The sequence below is a fragment of the Xyrauchen texanus genome, chromosome 30 (assembly GCF_025860055.1).
Source record: "Xyrauchen texanus isolate HMW12.3.18 chromosome 30, RBS_HiC_50CHRs, whole genome shotgun sequence".
Lineage (NCBI taxonomy): Eukaryota > Metazoa > Chordata > Actinopteri > Cypriniformes > Catostomidae > Xyrauchen > Xyrauchen texanus.
In genome coordinates, this window is record NC_068305.1 from 1,763,557 (window position 1) to 1,779,865 (window position 16,309).

Here is a 16,309-nt window from a genome sequence, read left to right on the forward strand (position 1 = left end):
ATCAAAGGATGTGAAAATCGCACAGCAAAATGGTTAATTTAGGGTTAAGACATCAACCTCAGTCAAATCAGATGGGCATCATGTCACACGTCAACTGATAACACCAATAACAGAAACAATAAAACGTTATTTGTGTTTACTTGTTCTATAATTGTATGGCTTTTGCTCAATGAGGAAAACAAATGATGGGTTGTGGGAATGGGAGCAATCAGGAAGAAAATCATTGTTGTCAGAGAGTGGGTTAACATGGAGTATAATTCAGCGGGATCTTTCGGGATAAAAACTTGCGGGAAAAAACAGTAATGCGCAGATCTCTATAATAAGGTATCTTCTAAGGCAACATCATTTTTAAACGGGTCTAGGTAGGCAGCTCACTAGTTTTCGAAACAGATCTGCTGGCTGCAGAGATCACACATGCTGTCATGATTCCCTTGTTGTTTGTCCTGTGTTTCACTAGTCTTTGTTAAAAACTCCAATTCCCATGATTCCCGGCCCTCATCACTCTGTCATTGTTCGCACCTGATTGTTGTTTGTTTCTCCATTCCTTTGTTGATTGTTTAATGTATCAGATGTGTTTATGTTCAGATGTCTTGTTTGTAAAACATTTGTGTCATGTTTTAGTTTCAGTTTTTCCCCCGTGGATGTTTCTTTTGTTCCTGTTTGTTTTGTCTTCACTTTGATTAAAATGAAAGAACCCGCAGTTAGATCCCCACTCTTCGTCTGCCCTCGTCTGCATTCCTAACAGAACGATCGACCACTATGGATCTAGCAGTTCTTCGGGCAAATTGTCATTTGCTGAATTTGAGGCAGGAAAGCCATCCGGTGGAGGACCATGTTCGTGACTTTCTTGAGTTAGCGAGTGCCATGGACTTCCCAGACTCCTCCCTGGTGGTTTTCTTCCAGGACAACCTGACCAGTTCGCTCAAGGAGCGGTTGCCACCTGCGACGCGTGGCTGGACGCTCAGCGATTTCGTTGAGGAGACTCTGCTGGCATGCGGCTCGCCGTTCACTGTGGGCGTTGTTGAGGAGGACCCTGCCTCTCCTCCCACAGTGGTGACCCTCCAGTCGTCCATGGCTCATCCTTTCACGCCTGCCCCACCAGCCAGTAAGCCAACCCCCACGCCTGCCTTGGTCAATGAGCAAGCGCTGCCAACTTCGTCCGCCCGGAGGAGGAGGAGAAGAAAGGCTTCCGCTCCCCAGCTCACGCCTACCACGGTCTGTGAGCCAGAACCCACGCCTGCTACAGTTTGCGAGCCAGAGCCCACGCCTGCCACGGTCTGCAAGCCAGAGCCCACGCCTGCCACGGTAGCCTCGACCGTCCCAGAGCCAGCGCCTGTAGCCTCGACCGTCCCAGAGCCAGCGGCTGTAGCAATGACCGTCCCAGAGCCAGCGCCTGCAGCGATGACCATCCCAGAGCCAGCGCCAGTAGCCTCGACCGTCCCAGCGCCAGTAGCCTCGACCGTCCCAGAGCCAGCGCCTGTAGCCATGACCGTCCCAGAGCCAGCGCCGGTAGCCTCGACCGTCCCAGCGCCAGCGCCTGTAGCCTCGACCGCCCCAGAGCCAGCGCCTGTAGCCTCGACCGTCCCAGCGCCAGTGCCTGTAACCTAGACCGTCCCAGCCCCAGCGCCTGTAGCCTCGACCATCCCAACGCCAGCGCCTGTAGCCTCGACCGTCCCAGAGCCAGCGCCAGTAGCCTCGACCGTCCCAGCACCTGTAGCCTTGACTGTCCCAGAGCCAGCACCTGTAGCCTCGACCGTCCCAGAGCCAGCACCAGTAGCCTCGACCATCCCAGCGCCAGCGCCTGTAGCCTCGACCATCCCAGAGCCAGCGCCTGTAGCCTCGACCATCCCAGAGCCAGTGCCTGTAGCCTCGACCGTCCCAGAGCCAGCGCCAGTAGCCTTGACCGTCCCAGAGCCAGCGCCTGTAGCCATGACAGTCCCAGAGCCAGCGCCAGTAGCCTCGACCGTCCCAGAGCCAGCGCCTGTAGCCATGACCGTCCAAGAGCCTCCGCCTCCCGAGCCTTCCAGGGCTCCGCCTCCCGAGCCATCCAGGGCTCCGCCTCCCAAGCCTCCCAGGGCTCTGCCTCTCGAGCCACCCGAGCCTCCCAGGGCTCCACCTCGCGAACCTTCCAGGGCTCCGCCTCTCGAGCCTCCCAGGGCTCCGCCTCTCGAGCCTCCCAGGGCTCTGTCTCTCGAGCCACTTTTTTTAAAAATAATTTAGGAGCGTCTGGAAGCCGCTCCTTAGAGGGGGGTTATGTCACGATTCCCCTATTGTCTGCCCTGTGTTTCACTAATCTTTGTTAAAAACTCCAATTCCCATGATTCCCGGCCCTCATCACTCTGTCATTGTTCGCACCTGATTGTTGTTTGTTTCTCCATTCATTTGTCGATCGTTTAATGTTTCAGATGTGTTTATGTTCAGATGTTTGCGCCATTGCCTGTCTTGTTTGTAAAACATTTGGGTCATGTTTTAGTTTCAGTCCCCCCCCCCCGTGGATGTTTCTTTTGTTCCTGTTTGTTTTGTCTTCACTTTGATTAAAAATAAAGAACCCGCAGTTAGATCCCCACTCCTCGTCTGCATTCCTAACACATGCACACAATACACTGTATACTGTATATATATATATTGTGGTGGGATGAGCAAGAGACAGACATAGTGGGTGTGGCGTTTAATTTAAATAATAATAAACATCTTCAAAAGGGGAATAAATAGTGTCCAAGGGGAAAGTGTCAAAATAAAGGGGGATCTGGCATCCTTGTGGTGAATGTCACTATGGGGAGTGTGTAAAGAAATGGTCCAGGACTTGTGTGGGGTGCAGCGACCGCAATGCATTCCCCTACATGGTCCTCAGCAAATGTGAGGGGAAGGTGGTTCGCCATCCATGCCTGCCGGCCGTGACACGTGCATTACTCCCTGGCGACTCATCTAACCATTTATTTCAGCCAGTACCCTCCCCTGTCTGCTCCTGGACCTGCGAAGATGCCAGTGTGTGCACACAAGAGATACAGTAGAAACCGGCTCTCTGAAGAGAGGCACACTCTGCATTTTCATGGCAGTGTTGATGAGGCTCCACTCATATTAGGTGTGCATCATCACCCAAATGAGGTTCATTAATTTGAACCTCTCTCACCAGAACACTCCCATTGTGAGCTTGTCTTCAGGATGGCCCTAAGAGGTGGGTGATGGTGACAAGAGGGAATGGCCACTATATATATATATATATATATATGTATACAGTATTTATATATACCATGGTATGTTAGAATACTCAATTCTGACTGACTGTATGTGTGCGTTAAAACCGTTTAATTCACAGGTTGTTTCGGTCAGTTTTAATCACCATTCTATATTAATGCGCCGACTCTGCTGTCCTCCATAATAAGACATTGCAAGATTTTTATGCCTCTGTTCAAATGACCTCTGCATGACATAGTGGAATCAATCGCACTCAGATCCACACCAAAACAATCGGCCTGAGACCAGCTGGACTGCATTGTGGTGAGAATGCAATCAGACCAACGGCCAACAAAGGCAAGGCAAGGCTTATTAGGTTTATTTATATAGCACATTTCATACACAATGGTAATTCAAAGTGCTTTACATAGAAGAGATTAAAATAATAATTAAAAAAAATAAGAATAATTGAAACAGTTTAGAATATAAAATAAAATAAAATAAAGTACAAACAGTCGGACACACAGTGGCACAGTGCTCATTCAGTAAATGCACAGCTAAACAGATGTGTTTTGAGTCTGGATTTGAATGTGACTACTGTAGGAGCACATCTGATCTCTTCTGGAAGCTGGTTCCAGCTGCGGCTGGCATAATAGCTAAAAGCAGACTCTCCTTGCTTAGAGTGAACCCTTGGTATTTCTAGCTGATGTGATCCTAATGATCTGAGTGATCTGTTGGGTTTATATTCAGTGAGCATATCTGCAATATATTGAGGTCCTAGCCCATTGAGTGATTTATATACCAGTAATAATACTTTAAAATCAATCCTAAATGTAACTGGGAGCCAGTGTAAAGACCTGAGGACTGGTGTGATATGTTCATATTTTCTGGTTCTGCTCAGAATCCTGGCAGCAGCGTTCTGTATGAGCTGCAACTGTCTTATGGTCTTTTGGGAAGGCCAGTGAGGAGTCCATTACAATAATCCACCCTGCTGGTGATGAAAGCATGCACAAGTTTCTCTAGGTCTTGACTGGAAACAAAGCATCTAATTCTTGCAATATTTTTCAGATGATAGTATGCTGAATTAGTTATTGCTTTGACATGACTAATGAAACTGAGGTCTGACTCTAGAGACACACCAAGATTCCTGACTTGATTTTTAGTTGTTTGACCCCTAGCGTCAAGGTATGCATTCACCTTGAGAACTTCATCTTTGTTTCCAAACACAATGACTTCAGTTTTGTCTTTGTTTAACTGAAGAACGTTTTGGCACATCCAACTGTTAACTTCATCAATGCATTGGCACAGGGAGTCAATGGGGCTGTAATCGTTAGGTGATAGGGCTAAGTAGATCTGTGTGTCGTCTGCATAGCTGTGGTAAGCAATTTGGTTCTTTCTCATTATTTGGCTCATTGGGAGCATATACAGGTTGAACAGGAGTGGCACAAGAATTGAGCCTTGAGGGACTCTGCATGTCATGGATGTCCACTCAGAAGGGAGAGGTTATTATGTGAGTATAGGAGACCATAAGTCTAAGTATGACCTGAACCATTTTAGGACCATCCCAGAAAGCCCCACCCAGTTTTCCAGCCTGTCAAGAAGTATGTTGTGATCGACAGTGTCAAATGCAGCACTGAGGTCGAGTCGTACCAGTACTGATAATTTGCCTGTATCAGTATTTAAGCGAATATCGTTTATTATCTTTATGAGCGCTGTCTCTGTGCTGTGATGTGATCGGAAACCAGATTGAAAATAGTCAAAGTATCCATTTGAGTTCAAGAATTTGTTCAGCTGATTGAAGACAACTTTTTCAATGATCTTGCCTATAAAAGGAAGATTTGAGATCGGTCTATAGTTGCTTAATATGGTTTTATCCAGATTGCTCTTTTTCAAGAGGGGCTTGACAACTGCAGTTTTCAAGGATATTGGAAAACTCCCAGAGAGAAGTGAGGAGTTTATCACTTCTAGGAGATCTGCTTCTAAACAGTTGAACACACTTTTGAAAAAAGATGTGGGAAGTGCATCAAGGGCGCAGGTTGATGTTTTTAGGTGCTGTACGGTTTCTTCCAAAATGTTGCTATCAATTTCTTTGAAATCAGTCATAGTAACTACTTTCTCAGGTTGTGGTTTGATTTGTCTGACCCCAGCACAACTCAAGGATGTGCTGATCACCTTTCTGATATTACTGATTTTTTCAGAGAAGAAAGAAGCAAACTCATTGCACTTGCTGTCTGAGAGCATTTCACTGGGAATCTGGCTTGGGGGGTTTGTCAGTCTCTCTACAGTCGCAAAAAGAGTGTGTGTGTTGTTTAAGTTGCTGTTTATAATATTCAAGAAGAAAGTCTGTCTAGCTTTGCCTAGTTCCATATTAAAAGCATGGATGCTGTCTTTGTAGATGTTATAATGGACTACAAGTTTTGTCTTCCGCCACATGCGCTCTGCTTTTCTGCATTGTCTTTTCATATTTTGCACTGCTGTTGAGTTTCTCCAAGGTGCTTTTTGTCTGCCACTCTTCTTCCTGACATTCACAGGAGCAATATCATCAATTACACTTTTAACTTTTGAGTTAAAAGAATCAAGGAGAAAATCAACAGAGTCAGCAGATATACTTGGTGTTAAAGATATAGCCTTCATAAATAGTACACTAGTGTTCTCATTTAAGCATCTCTTCTTGACAGACACAGATCTAACTTCAACGGCAGGAGAGATCAATATATCAAAGAAAATACAGAAATGATCAGACAGTGCTACATCCTTAATAACAATCGATGAAATGTTTAGACCCTTACTGATAAGTAAATCTAGAGTGTGTCCATGATTGTGTGTGGGTCCATGTACATGCTGAGTCAGATCAAAAGTTTTTAAAACAGTTTTGATTTCTTTTGTCATATTGGTTTCTGCATTATCTATGTGAATGTTAAAATCTCCAGCAATGGCAAAACAGTCAAACCAAACAATATCCCTGTAAAAACCATGATATACCTGATGGATTTTTGGAGAAGACATCTGTAGATCAGCACTTCACAGTAATTAATCATCAAAACGTTGATATAGCTTTTTGGCGACTATATTAGATAGCACTTTTAAAATAGGAGCTGTTTTATAATTCCTAATAATACATTTTTTTTTTTTTACACGGCTTTACTCTATTTTTGTATTTAGAGCACAACCTCTAAATTTTTTTTCATGGTACAGCATTCTGTACCATGTAGCGATGCTCCAAAATTCTCGAAAATATGTAATGGTTGACACATTTTTCACAGGCATAAAATTCTAACCAGTATATCAATGAGTGAGCTTAATCCCAGAACAGCAAACAAACATAGTGACCAATAAGGGGACAGTTTGCTCACATGTGACTTTTATTGACATAGTTTGGTCCATTTGAAATGTTGCCTTGTGAAAGTGAACCAAACCTAGAAGAAAATGCAACAATGTAACAATTATAGCCCCCATTTAAAAAAAATACAATAAAATGAGCTATAGGACTGAAAACGCCATAATTGCTGCACTGCTCAACATGTGCACAAAGCTAACCACTAGAGGGAGCCCCAAGATCACACATCTCTGACTGAAGCTTTGATTGGTTGGAGACGGTTTCATAACATGGAGTGTTTTGCTCTTTTGAAATTGTGTAAATCCACATAATGATTTCATTCTTAATTCAATTTAGTACAGGTAGAACTCTAGATCTAATAACCTGTAGACAGGGCTGGACTGGAAATCTGGCATACCGGGCATTTTCCCTGTGGGCCAATGCACTTTGGGGCTGATCGGGGCGGACTTGCCAGCGGGAGAACCGAGCAGGCCGGTGGGTCGGCTGGACAAAACATGCTGAATGGGCTGTGATAAGCAAAAATTGAACACTCAAATTGATGCTTTTCAGCACAATACAAATCACACTGAGGAACACTCTGCTCCTTGCAGCTCTCTCTCTCTCTGTTTCTGTCTGTGAACACTGAAATGGTAATTAGTCACAATTAATCTCAGATGGATGTCCTTACCGCTTTCTCTCTCCCCAGATGGTCGCTTGACCACGCACTCACCTCCACATACCCCCACCGCCCGACTCAGGCCAGAGGAACCATCCAGACTGCCCATTCCCCCACCTTTCCTGGAGAGGAAGTCTGCGACCATCTGTGCCCCCAGTCTGTGGACCACCTCAAACTTAAATGGCTGGATTGCCAGATTGGCATCCTTCATGCGGTGGAGACATTGGAGCGGGTGTGGTCTGAACAGAGGGTGAATGCTCATTCCACAAATAGTAGTGGAGAGTAAGGACTGCCCACTTGATGTTCTAGAGCCTTGAGCAAATTCTCCTGTGACAGTCGACCCAGTCTAAGACACCACGGGGCTTACGCCCATATAACAATTCATACGGAAAAAAACCCAGTGGAGGCTTGTGGGATCTCTTGCAAATAACAGAGCTTTGAGCCACTTATTCCAATTCTGAGCAAATTCGTGCATGAACTTACGAATCATATTTTTTAAGGTCTTATTAAATTGTTCGACCAAGCCGTCCATTTGTGGATGGTACAAGCTTGTCCGAATAGAATTAATACCCAATAATTCATACAGCTCGCGTAGTGTACTTGACATGAAAGTAGTGCCTGGTCAGTGAGCATTTTTTTTTTAATCTCCACTAGGGAAATTGTTCTGAAAAAGCCTCCGCAACACTATGTGCTGAAATGTTGTGAAGCGGCACTGCTTTCGGGATTCACATTGCGTAGACCACCAGAACCAACAGAAAGCGATGGCCCGAGTGCTGACCATTCTAATGGCCTTACGAGGTCCATGCCAACTCTGTATCAGCACAATACAAATCACACTCAGGATCACTTTGCTCCATCCAGCTCTCTCTCACTGTCTCTTTCGGAAGACTGGGCCGTCTTTTATCTCCCCCGTCTCGCACTGTGAACACTGAAATGGTAATTAGTCAAAATTCATCTCAGTTGGATATCCTTACTGCTTTCTCTCTCCCCAGACCGGCGTTTGACCATGCCCTCACCTCCACATATATACTTAACAATAGTTTGGTCACAAATTTGTACCAACAAATTAGCTAAATCTGACAAAAGCTCCCTTTGGGAACATTCAGAGCCATCCTCAGTATATAAAAAAAGACATAAATATACAATTACTCTTTTTCCATTTCTAGAAAAGATTTTCGGAAAAGCTCTAAAGGTTTTATTTCAGGGTTAGGATGTGGATTATGGTTAGTAGTAACTAATTATTCAATTGATTAGCGTAATTGTTTAATTATTAATATAATTTGTGCTATACTGTATGTCCTCATTCTGTTTGGTAAAAATATGAGTGGGTAAGGTTTTGCAAACACTGAAGGAACCAAATGACTTGTGTAGTGTGTGTGTGCTAGGGGTTTTGGTGATGTCAGAAGTGCTTTTGATGATCAGAGTGTCTCATTGTGTGTCTCTCTTGGCCAGCGTGATTACCTGCTCACGTCAGCATAAAAACTGCTCACTCAGAAATCAATAGCCACTATAGAAGAGACGCTTATGCAGAGAGAAAGCATATCCCACTGATTCAACATAGTCAGCCACCCCGGTGCAGATCCAAACTTCAATCACACACAAACACAATATATATATATATATATATATATATATATATATATATATATATATATATATATATATATACACAATTACTGTCTGCAGAGAACTGCTGTAGTTTGCATCCTTGAAAGATGCCCCAGCAATCATCCGTGATGAGAAGTATCAAATTAAAGGCAGCTACTAACTTACAGTAATCACAGGCATGTCCGAAGCTACTTTTTCCAAGGAGTAAAGGTGTAACATGACAAAACACTACATTACTTTTTGTCATGTTGAATAGGCAGTAAACAAACACACTTACCTACACCGTTGTAGCTCTTCAGCTCAAGGGAAATACAATATATTTATATGATGTGGTTCATTTGGACAATTCATGTAAATGAACCAATAAAAATAAAGATTAATTTATATGTAGTGTTAGGAAGTCCAATTAAGTTCAGTGAATCATTTCATCCAGACGGTTCAACCAGTTTAAACAAACGATTCAAGAATTCACTTTTAAGTGGATAAATGTATTTGTTCAATTTAATGTTGCTACTCTAATTGTTTGCTGTAAAGTGTAATTGAAATCTTCATTGCCCTTTACATCACAAGTGCAACACTCTATCAGTCGAGCTACAGCACAATTCAATCACACTCGAACAAGCTTGTAAATGTAGTTGATTATATAATGCAAATGTTGAAATGAGTCATGTGCTATAGTAAATGTGTTTAGATGTCATAAGATAGCATTGTGTGTGGAACAGGACAGAAAGTAAGTGTTTATGAACTGATAATCTGCCGATTTACTCGTGATTTGTGTGAAAGTGAATAAAAGTCATTGTTGTTGTAGCGCCTCTAGTGTTCATACCACCAGGAAACTGCTGCGATACGTACAACGAGCCACAGAATTGTATTTTATTTTTTAGGCAAAAATGTAGGTATAGACCAAGTTGACATTTTTCAGTGATAGACTACCCAATTGTTTCCTGTCCTAATTCATGTAGCTTACTTTTCGTTGCTTACCTCACAGGACGTGCCATCATATCCAGGAGGACACTAACAAACCTGCATGCCACGGACCTGAATGCCATTGCTCGAGTCCTCAGATGCAACAGTCATGCTCACAGTACCCAACCTGAGAGAGAGAGAATGTTTTACACATGGTTTCAGCTAAATCATAGGGGGGAATTCACAATCCAGTTATAGATAGCACAGGTTTAGCGCTGCACAGTGTTGGTTTTTTATCTGAAATGCAGGGCTGCCATCAGGATTTATGGACAGGGGGACAACATTTTCCTAATTGGGCGCCCCCCCATCCCAATGGATGACTGTGCGGAGTGCTTGCACATGCTCATTGCTAACCTGGATACAAAATTTATATTCTAATAAAGAACATTGTCTTACTCTTAATGATTTCTGTTTTTTACTAAATAATTGATACAAATATATACTTTTTTTTTTAAGAATGTTGTTTCTAGAGTAGCAACAGTAATGTTTACAACAGCAAAGTCACTATATAAACTCAATATCTCACTGGAAACAAATCTAAAATGTCAATAAATTAATTGTATCCAGTGGCTGTGAAGTAAGCAGGGAAGGTTGTCATCAAGGGGCTGTGTTTGATGTCAATCAAACTGCACAAACGTGGGTCAAGTGCAGGTGGACCTGTCACTGTCTTTGCTGCCTAATAGGGGTGTAACGGTATGATAACCATCACAGAAATGACCACGGTATTATGGTTTCACGGTATTTAGGTGCATTGATAATATTAAAAGCAGTTCAATATTTGGATATAAAACATGCTATTTCTGATAAAACACAGATAAATATGAACTTGAACTTATTTTTGGATTTCTTCAAGTTTAATCCATTAACTTTTGATCTTGAACATCAGGGTCACTCTCTTAATCTGACAAGGTAAAAAAAGAAATATAAACATGTACAGTTGTCAGATGATTATAACAAAAAATATTTTGTTATTTTATTATTTATTAAATTGAATTGTAATCATTCAAGGTGCTGGTACCTCTCTGGGAACCAGCACCTTATCATAGTGGAGAGGTTTGTGTGTCCTTATGATCCTGAGGGCTGTGTTGTCTGGAGCCATGTGCTCCAGGTAGGGTCTCCCAAGGCTAAGTGGTCTCAGGTGAGGGGCCAGACTAAGAATGGTTCACAAAGACTCTATGGAAAAAACGGAAAGAAGAGGAGTTACCCTGCCCGGAGGAAGCCTGGGGCCCCCGTCTGGAGCCAGGCCCAGATGGAGGGCTCGTCGGCGAGCGCCTGGTGGCCGGGCTTATCACGGAGCCCGGCCGGGCACAGCCCGAAGAAGCAATGTGAAACCCCCCTCTACATCCCTTGGGCCCACCACCCATTGGAGAAACCGCAGGAGTCGGGTGCGCTGCCATATGTGTGGCAGTGAAGGCCGTGGGCCTCTACAGACCAGACCTGGGCAGCAAAGGCTAGCTCTGGGGACGTGGAATGTCACCTCACTGGTGAGGGAGGTGGAGCGTTACCGGTTGGATCTGGTGGGGCTTACATCGACGCACAGTTTTGGCTCTGGATCCATACTCCTGGATAGGGGATGGACTCTATTCTTCTCTGGAGTTTCCCAGGGTGTGAGGCGATGGGCGGGTGTGGGGATACTCCACTACATTGGAGTTTACCCCGGTGGACGAGAGGGTCGCCTCCCTATGCCTACGGGTTGTGGGAGGGGGAAACTCTGACTGTTGTCTGTGCATATGCACCGAACAGCAGTTCAGAGTATTCGGCCTTCTTGGAGACCCTGAATGGAGTCCTGAATAGGGCCCCAGTAGGGGACTCCATAGTGATGCTGGGTGACTTCAACGCACATGTGGGAAATGACAGGGACATCTGGAAAGGCGTGATTGGGAGGAACGGCCTCCCTGATCTGAACTCAAGTGGATGTTTGTTATTAGACTTCTGTGCTAGTCATGGATTATCTATAACAAACACCATGTTCGAACATAAGGATGCTCATAAGTGTACGTGGTACCAGAGCACCGTAGGCCGAAGGACGATGAACGATTTTGTAATCATGTCGTCGGATCTGAGGCTATATGTTTTGGACGAAGAGAGGGGCAGAGCTGTCAACCGATCACCATCTGGTGGTGAGTTGGGTCAGGGGGGTGGGGAAAGACTCTGTACAGACCTGGGAAGCCCAAGCAAGTAGTGCGGGTGAACTGGGAACGTTTGGAAGAGGTCCCTGTCCTCGAGATCTTCAACTCACACCTCCGGCGGAGCTTTTCAGGCATCCCTGCGGAGGTTGGGGACATTGAACCGGAGTGGGCAATGTTCAAAGCTTTCATTGCCGAAGTCGCGGTGGAGAGCTGCGGCCTCAAGGTTTTAGGTGCTGCAAGGGGTGGTAACCCTCGAACACCGTGGTGGACACTGGTGGTCAGGGAAGCCGTCTGACTGAAGAAAGAGGCCTTCCGGGATTTGTTGTCCCGGAGGTCTCCGGAGGCAGTTGCAAGGTACCGACAGGCCCGAAGGGCTGCGGCCTCGACCATGAGGGAGGCAAAGCAGTGGGTGTGGGAAAAGTTCGGAGAAGTTCGGTCCGCACCAAAGTGCTTCTGGAAAACCGTCCGCCACCTTAGGAGGGGGAAACGGGGAACCATCCAAGCTGTATACAGCAAAGATGGGACGCTGTTGACCTCAACCGAGGAGGTTATTGGAAGGAACACTTTGAAGAACTCCTAAATCCCAACACGCCCTCTATGCTAGGCAGAGCCGGAGGCTGATGGGGGATCACTGAGGTAGTCAAACAACTCCGCAGTGGCAAAGCCCCGGGGATTGATGAGATCCGACCAGAAATGCTGAAAGCTTTGGATGTGGAGGGGGTGTCATGGATGACACGCCTCTTCAACATTGTGTGGAAATCTGGGACAGTGCCTAAGGAGTGGCAGAACGGGGTGGTGGTTCCCCTCTTCACAAAGGGGATCAGAGATTGTGTGCCAACTACAGGGGTATCACACTTCTCAGCCTCCATGGTAAAGTTTACTCCAAGGTGCTGGAGAGGAGGGTTCGGCCGATTGTCGAACCTCGGATTGAAGAGGAACAATGCGTTTTTTGTCCTGGCCGTGGAACGATGGACCAGATCTTTACTCTCGCAAAGATCCTGGAGGGGGCCTGGGAGTATGCCCATCCGGTCTACATGTGTTTTGTGGATCTGGAGAAGGCGTATGACCGGGTCCCCTGGGAGAGACTGTGGGAGGTGCTGCGGCAGTTCGGGTTGGGGGGGTCACTTCTTAGGGCGATCCAATCCCTGTACGTCCAAAGCGAGAGCTGTGTCCGGGTCCTCGGCACGAAGTAGAGTTCATTCCATGTGGGGGTTAGTCTCCGCCAAGACTGCGCTTTGTCACCAATCCTGTTTGTGATATTCATGGACAGGATATCGAAGCGTAGTCGGGGTGGGGAAGGTGTGCAGTTCGGTGGGCTGGGGATCTCATCGCTGTTTTTGCAGATGATGTTGGCTTCATGTCATCATCGGTCCATGACCTTCAGCTCTCACTTGATCGCTTGGCAGTCAAGTGTGAAGCAGCTGGGATGAGGATTAGCACCTCTAAATCGGAGGCCATGGTTCTCAGCAGGAAACCGATGGAGTGCGTACTCCAGGTAGGGAAGGAGGTATTGCCCCAAGTGAAGGAGTTCAAGTACCTCTGGGTCTTGTTCATTTGAGTGAGGGGACAATGGAGCAGGAGGTTAGCCGGAGAATCGGGGCAGCGGGGGCGGTATTGCACTCGCTCTATCGCACCGTTGTCACGAAAAGAGAGCTGAGCCGAAAGGCAAAGCTCTCGATCTACCGGTCAATTTTTGTTCCTACCCTCACCTATGGTCATTAAGGCTGGGTCATGACCAAAAGAACTAGGTCACGAGTACAAGTGGCCGAAATGGGCTTCCTCAGAAGGGTGGCGGGCTTCTCCCTTAGAGATAGGGTGAGGAGCTCAATCATCCGTGAGGAGCTCGGAGTAGAGCCGCTGCTCCTTTGCGTTGAAAGGAGTCAGTTGAGGTGGTTTGGGCATCTGGTAAGGATGCCCCCTGGCCGCCTCCCTAGGGAGGTGTTTCAGGCATGTCCAGCTGGGAGGAGGCCTCGGGGAAGACCCAGGATTAGGTGGAGAGATTACATCTCCACACTGGCCTGGGAATGCCTCGGGGTCCCCCAGTCAGAGCTGGTTAATGTGGCTCAGGATAGGGAAGTTTGGGGCCCCCTGCTGGAGCAGCTGCCCCCGCTACCCGACTTCGGATAAGCGGTTGAAGATGGATGGATGGATTGATGTAATCATTCAGAAATTTGTTGCATTTGTGATTTAGTTCAATTCTACAATATCTACTGAAAATATATTATTCATGTGCAGTTTATTTATTGGCATTTTGTCCAATACTGACAATTTCTGCCACAGTTTCACTGTCAATTTCTTGCATTCATAAGGTCAATGTAAATTTCCTGAACACCAAAAGCCATGCATTTTGTAAACCCTATTTAGTACAATGTTTTACATATAAAAATTATTATTAGTATTATCAAACACATTGGCCTGCTGTTGCGCTGCACTTGGGCAAAAGAACAGTTGGCACATCTTAAAGTTTTAAATCCATTTGCTGCATTTATGAATGTGACAGAAAGCATAAACATAACTTTAGCCTAACTAGTCATTACAAATCATGTAAAACTACATTGAATCTTGTGTTTTTATGAAACGAGCTAAAATGTATTATCCTTTGTACTGTATTTCCACATACATTCATCTCCGCAAATTCCGTGGGATGGTGCTCACGGAGATGGTGCTTAAGGTTTGAAGTGTTTCCCGCCTGAGCCGATCATTTTTGCATTAAACTTTACAGACTGGGCAGCCATCAACATTGATGTTATGATGAACAGGAAGGCAGACGAGGGGCGAGGATCTAAATGCAGGGTAGGCTTTATTGGACAACTAAAGAGACAAAACAAAAACAAAGGAAACACCCGCAATGGGGAAACACAACAAAAACACGAAAAACATACAAAGGTAAAACTGGCAGGATGAACATTAAAGAACACGGAAACAAGCATCCATATACATTGACGATCGACAGGGGAATGGAGAACAAACAGGGTTTATATACACTGGAGACATAATGATGACAAACTACAATCAGGTGAGCACAATGACACAGGGCTGGCAGTGATGAGGGCCGGGGATCATGGGAAGTGTAGTTCTTTTAACAAGGACAAGTGAAACCCAGGGCAAACAACAAGAGAATCGTGACATAACCCCCCCTCAAAGGAGCGGCTTCCAGACGCTCCTCAAAAAAAGAAGAAAAAAGGAATACCCAAAAAAAAAAAAAAAAAAAAGCGTCCAAGGAGTGAGGGGGGGCAAGCAGACAGACAAATGGAGCACAAGGGGCAAATAGACAGACCAAGGGAACACGGGGGGCAAACAGACAGACCAAGGGAACACAGGGGGCAAACAGACAGACCAAGGGATCACAAGGGGCAAACAGACAGTCAAAAAGGGGCACAAGACAGGCAGTCCCAGGGGGCACAGGGGACAGACAGGCAGTCCAAGGAGGCACAGGGGGCAGACAGGCAGCCCGAGGAGGCACCGGGGCAGACAGGCAGTCCAAGGAGGCACCGGGGGCAGACAGGCAGTCCGAGGCGGCACAGGGGGCAGACAGGCAGCCCAAGGAGGCACCGGGGACAGACAGGCAGTCCAAGGAGGCACAGGGGACAGACAGGCAGTCCAAGGAGGCACAGGGGGCAGACAGGCAGCCCGAGGAGGCACCGGGGCAGACAGGCAGTCCAAGGAGGCACCGGGGGCAGACAGGCAGTCCGAGGCGGCACAGGGGGCAGACAGGCAGCCCAAGGAGGCACCGGGGACAGACAGGCAGTCCAAGGAGGCACAGGGGGCAGACAGGCAGTCCAGGGTGGCCACAAGAGGACTGGATCAGGTGGTCTGGGAGCTGGCCACAGAGCAAAGACAGGTTCAGAAGGCTCTGGGACGGTCGAGGCTACAGGCGCTGGCTCACTGACGTTCGAGGCTACAGGTGCTGGCTCATTGACGTTCTGGGCTGCAGGCATTGGCTGGTTGGCCGTGGTTAGCGGAGACTGGAGAGCAGAGGCCTTTCTTCTCCTCCTGCTCCGGGCGGATGAAGTTGGTAGTGCTGGTTCGTTGACCACGGCAGGTGTGGGGGTTGGCTCACTCACCGTGGCTGGCGAGGAAAGCCCAGAGGCGGGAGCCAGGATCAGGAGAGGTGGCCCCCAGCAGCGACTTCCTCCAAGATGAGTCCCACATACTCCCGCCAGGTGTAGTCTCCGGTCTCCGGTAACTCCCACCATCGATGTTTTGGTAAGCCGAACCGGTACGCTACCTTCAGGACCTCGTCGTTCCAGCCGGAGTAACTGGCCACGCTGGAGAAAAAGTGGGTGAACTCCCGCACTGATAAGTCCGCCTCTGTCAGCTCTTTGAGGAACGCTCAAACGAGGGGCGAGGATCTAAATGCAGGGTAGGCTTTATTGGACAACTAAAGAGACAAAACAAAAACAAAGGAAACACCCGCAATGGGGAAACACAACAAAAACA

General features: G+C 46.5%; 1 pseudogene; it reads right to left on the reverse strand.

Moving 5' to 3' along the window:
* Positions 1 to 16,309, reverse strand: part of LOC127623567 (laminin subunit alpha-2-like) — a 241,100-nt pseudogene that overhangs the window by 176,519 nt on the left and 48,272 nt on the right.